Source organism: Arachis ipaensis, chromosome B10, assembly GCF_059453495.1.
Source record: "Arachis ipaensis isolate K30076 ecotype BB chromosome B10, ASM5945349v1, whole genome shotgun sequence".
In the NCBI taxonomy this organism is placed as follows: Eukaryota; Viridiplantae; Streptophyta; class Magnoliopsida; order Fabales; family Fabaceae; genus Arachis; species Arachis ipaensis.
The window spans coordinates 91,362,756-91,368,755 of record NC_142435.1 but is presented as its reverse complement, the minus strand read 5'-3'; positions in this window follow the sequence as shown (position 1 = coordinate 91,368,755).

Genomic DNA, 6,000 nt, shown 5'->3' with positions numbered 1-6,000 from the left:
ATTAAAATTCTCTTTAATTCAATTCTTCTCCAAATTTAATCAAGGCCGACCAAACCCAGTTCTCCTCAAATCCAAAGCAAGAAAAGCCCACATCATCACTCAATGGCACAAGGATTAGTTAGCTTAGGAATTTATTTTAATTGTAATTTGTTTAGAATTTCAATTTTATTTTCATTTTCACTTTGTAAAGCCTATATAAAGGCATCAATTCCATCTCATTAGGGGGGAGCCCCATTAGAAAGCATAAGAGGCTGGCTCCACTAGGGAGCATTATGAATAGAGAGCTTTCCCTCTTCTAGTTTATCTTTCTTTGAATTTGAATCTTGGATTGAGGGGAGAAGGAATTCTGTTTCCCTCTTGGTCTAAGATTTCTCTTGGTTCTTCTTCTGCAAACTTTCAAGTGAATTGTGATTTGAATCAAAGTTCTCTCCATTGCTTTCATCTTTAATTTCCTGCATCTTGCTCTCTGTTGGATCTAGGAAGGGAGTGAGATCTAGACTTATTTTCTAGTCTCTTTGATTCCTTGAGATCTTCAACCTTCTTTTAAATTGCTGCAAATTAAGCTTTGCTTTTATGTTTTTCAATTCTTCAAGCATTTTTACTTTCTGTTGCATTGCTTCCAATTTACAGTTCCTGCAATTGATCTAAGTTCTTATTTACTGAAATTTTGCTTCTCTGTTTACATTGCTCCCAGCACCCAGTTCCTGTTATATTTCCTGCAATTTAGATTTCCAATTGCTTGAATTATTGCTTCCATTTTACTTTTCATGCAAGTTAATTCTTCTGAAATTGTTCTAAGTTTTGCTTACTAATTCCTTTAAATTCTCTGCACCCTATCCTCTTTACATTTCATGCAATTTACATTTCTTGTCATTTAAGATTCTTGTAATTTACATTTCTTGCTCTTTAAGTTTTCTGCCCATTTACTTTCTACAATTTATAATCCCTTGTCATTTACATTCTGTTGCTTCAAGTTTCACCCAATTCCACTTAAATGTTAGCTTGACTAAACTAATCACCCACTAAAGTTGCTTGATCCATCAATCCCTGTGGGATCGACCTCACTCTAAGTGAGTTTTACTACTTGATACGACCCGGTACACTTGCCGATGAGTTTTAGGGGTTTTGGAAATTCAGTTTTCCACAAAAATACCATCAAGTAGAAAAAGCCAAAAGCTCTTAAAACCAAGAGGCAAGAGCAAAAAGCCAATAACCCTTAAAACCAAGAGGCAAGGGTAAATAAAAATGATCCCAAGGCTTTGAGCATCAGTGGATAGGAGGGCCTAAAGGAATAAAAGCCTAGCCTAAGCGGCTAAACCAAGCTGTCCTTAACCATGTGCTTGTTGCGTGAAGGTGTCAAGTGAAAACTTGAGACTGAGGGGTTAAAGTCAAGGTCCAAAGCAAAAGAAGAGTGTGCTTAAGAATCCTGGACACCTCTAATTGGGGACTTTAGTAAAGCTGAGTCACAATCTGAAAAGGTTCACCCAATTATGTGTTTGTGGCATTTATGTATCCGGTGGTAATACTGGAAAACAAAGTGCTTAGGGCCACGGCCAAGACTCATAAAATAGCTGTGTTCAAGAATCATCATACTGAACTAGGAGAATCAATAACACTATCTGAACTCTGAGTTCCTATAGATGCCAATCATTCTAAACTTCAATGGATAAAGTGAGATGCTAAAACTATTCAAGAGGCAAAAAGCTACAAGTCCCGCTCATTTAATTGGAGATATGTTTCATTGATAGTTTGGAATTTATAGTATATTCTCTTCTTTTTATCCTATTTGATTTTCGGTTGCTTGGGGACAAGCAACAATTTAAGTTTGGTGTTGTGATGAGCGGATAATTTATACGCTTTTTGGCATTGTTTTTGGTATGTTTTTAGTAGGATCTAGTTACTTTTAGGGATGTTTTTATTAGTTTTTATGTTAAATTCACATTTCTGGACTTTACTATGAGTTTTTGTGTTTTTCTGTGATTTCAGGTATTTTCTGGCTGAAATTGAGGGACTTGAGCAAAAAGAAAGAATCATGCATCTATCTCGAGTTGCTCCCTTGCTTTCCGTTGCTACCTTCTTGTCTAGGTGAACCTATGATCGCCCCTCTATCAAGACGCGTCAGATTCAGAGGTTGAAGAAGGACTGCTGATGCTGTTGGATTCTGGCCTCCCTGCACTCAAAGTAAATTTTCTAGAGCTACAGAACTCAATATGGCGCGCTTCCAATTGCATTGGAAAGTAGACATCCAGGGCTTTCCAGCAATATATAATAGTCTATACTTTGACCGAGTTTAGACGACATAAAAGGGTGTTGAACGCCAGTTCTACGCTGTTATCTGGAGTTAAACGCCAGAAACACGTCACAAGCCAGAGTTGAACGCCAGAAATATGTTACAAACTGGCGTTCAACTCCAAGATTGACCTCTACACGTGTAACATTCATGCTCAGCCCAAGCACACACCAAGTGGGCCCCGGAAGTGGATTTATGCATGAATTACTTACTTCTGTAAACCCTAGTAACTAGTTTAGTATAAATAGGACTTTTTACTATTGTACTAGACATCTTTGATCAGTTTTATGCTATCTTAGACTTTCATGGGGGCTGGCCATTCGGCCATGCCTGAACCATTATCACTTATGTATTTTCATACGGTAGAGTTTCTGCACTCCATAGATTAAGGTGTGGAGCTCTGCTGTTCCTCAAAGATTAATGCAAAGTACTACTGTTTTTCTATTCAATTCAACTTATTCTGCTTCTAAGATATTCATTCGCACTTCAACCTGAATGTGATGAACGTGACAATCATCATCATTCCCCCACGAACGCGTGCCTGACAACCACTTCCGTTCCACCTTAGATTGAATGAGTATCTCTTGGATCTCTTAATCAGAATCTTCGTGGTATAAGCTAGATTGATGGCGGCATTCATGAGAGTCCGGAAAGTCTAAACCTTGTCTGTGGTATTCCGAGTAGGACTCTGGGATTGAATGACTGTGACGAACTTCAAACTCGCGAGTGCTAGGGGTAGTGACAGACGCAAAAGGAGGGTGAATCCTATTCCAGTGTGATCGAGAACCTCAGATGATTAGCCGTGCTGTGATAGAGCATTTGGACCATTTTCACAAGAGGATGGGATGCAGCCATTGACAAGGGTGATGCCTCCAGACGATTAGCCATGCAGTGACAGCGCATCGGACCATTTTCCAGAGAGGATAAAAAGTAGCCATTGATAACGGTGATGTCCTTACATAAAGCCAACCATGGAAAGGAGTAAGACTGATTGGATGAAGACAGCAGGAAAGCAGAGGTTCAGAGGAACGAAATCATCTCTATACACTTATCTGAAATTCTCACCAATGATATACATAAGTGTTTCTATCCTTATTTTCTATCTATTTATTATTAAGACGTGCGTACAGAGTTTCTGGCGTCGTTGCCTGAGATCACAATTTCGTGCACCAGCCATCCGTGGGTTCTAACTTATACCACGAAGATTCTAATATCTCGGACTCGGTCCTCTGTATTAGATATCTAAGAGATACTCATTCTAATTTGTTTGCATGTAGAACGGAAGTGTTTGTCAGGCACGCGTTCATAAGTGAGAATGATGATGAGCGTTACATAATCATCACATTCATCATGTTCTTGGGTGCGAATGGATATCTTAGAAGCGGAATAAGTTGAATTGAATATAAAACAGTAGTACTTTGCATTAAATCAATGGTAGAATTTCTACACACCTTAATCTATGGAGTGTAGAAACTCTACCGTTGAAACATACATAAGTGAAAGGTTCAGGCATGGCCGAATGGCCAGCCCCCAAACGTGATCAATATGATCCAAAATGAACTAAAAATCCTAATATTCTCAGATATAAATACAATAGTAAAAAGTCCTATTTATACTAAACTAGTTACTAGGGTTTACAGAATTGAGTAAATGATGTAGAAATCCACTTCCGGGGCCTACTTGGTGTGTGCTGTAACAACCCTGATTTTCAAGTACATGAGATCTTTTCTGAAAGTACGGATTTTTCTGGAAGATCAGTAAAGGGAACACCTCTGCTATATCATCAAGCATCTCAATCCTCATTACCATAATGCCATCCTTAAGCTAGAACCTCCTCCGAGGCAAGGTCGATAACGCGGTCACGAAGAACCTAGTTTTTGAACCGTATCGGTTGGCAGTTTTGATTCTGATTTTCGTAAATAGTCTCTGTTTGACGAACCGGACACGATTCATGAGAGGAGAGAGATAATAGTATAATATTATCATTATATTAGTACTATAAAATGCTTGAATGATATTATAAGGTTACCTGGTCTGTTTTTGTTAAAAACAGAAAATCTGTTTAATCGAGTTTACGGTTTACTGGTGCAGCTTAGCACCAGCACTCTCTGATGAATTTAGCAATGCTAAGGCCTCATTATACATGTTCTATTCTCATAATAAATATGTTACTAGTGTCATTTATGCTAGTAGCTCAGAAAATAATTTTTAGAGATGTTTTTACGAGTGTTCCGGTACACCTAGTTTTAGTAGTTGTACACCAGAGATATTTTAATATTATTTTAATCCACCTCAAAGCCAACCAATCACAACTTACCTTACACCCCCAAGACCTCCAAGGCTGTCTCATTTCATCATTTTGGCCGAAAATAACAAAAGAGAAAAGAGAGAAACTTTCATGAACACTTAATCTTCAAAGCTTGATTTCTTCTGAACTAAAACTCAAATCAAAACTCCGATTTCACCAAAATGATCCTCTCTTCTTCCTCTACATAACCATGTAACTTATCAAGGATGGAAATAAGGTGAGATGGCTGTCTCCCTCACATTTCAATTCGGTTTTCAAGGAAAACCATGCAAAACATGTGTTTTCTTGATGTTCTTCCTTAGGAATCATGCTTAACTTGGCTTGAGGGCCAAGAAACGTGAATTTCCAGCAAGTCTATGGTGAGATATCTCTTGCTAACATACTGAGTGAGATTTGGTCAGTTGAGAGTTTTTGGATTTAAAGTTGTTCTTGATGTGACTTAGGAGGAAAAAGTGCTTAAGGACCACCTGAAAGTTTAACCGAATTAGGAGTAGCAAAACTAGGTAGGGTGTCACGAAATTAATCTTGATTATTTGTGTTTGAGTTGTATGAATGTTGTATTATTTGGCTGTGCTAAAATTGGTTGCATATATGATTGATTCTTGGTAAAAATTTGGTGAAATTTTGATGAAATTTGATGAAATTCAAGCTTTAAAGTTCATGTTCTTGGGCAGCTGGAAAAACGAAACCCTAAGCTTAAATTGAGGTTCAATTGGTGTTGAAATCATGTAGAAAAGATGGGGTTTTAGTGGCTGCAATTTTATTTTGAATTATGGTAAAAATCGGTTGCTGAAAAGATTGAAAAACGGGTAAAAACAGAGAAAGAATCTAAAGAATTTATGAAGAACACGAAGAACACTTTGAGTGTGGTGAAGAAAATTGAAGAACACCTTTTAGATCTTAGAAAGGGCAAGGAAGTAATTATTTTGGTGTTTGAGGGGTTATTTGGTAATTTCTGAAAGTTAGAGTGGTAAAAGTAGAAATATTAAAAGTTACAGGTGGTAAAAAGTGAATTTTAAAGGTTAAAAGTTAAAGTGGGGTAATTTTCGAAAATTTACTAATAAAATATTAAATAATAATATTTAATTAAAAATAATATTTTAATAAAAATAATAAAATAATGCAGAAAAGGCAGTTTTCTGTAAAAGCTTTAGAAAGACAACTTTAAGCGCAGAATCTCATAATTACCTTCATAAAACACTTAGGGAGTGGTAAGAACATATTAGTGAGGCAAAGATAAATAAAAGATAAAAAGTTGAAGAAAAGATAAAAACTAAAGAAAAGTCTGTAAGGTGTTAATAACAGAAAAACAGACAGAAATTAGTGAACGAACTAGGGCAACATAGTTAGTCCTTGAGTTGCGACTAGGGTTAGGTATTATATGAAAAGTTAAACTGTTTCA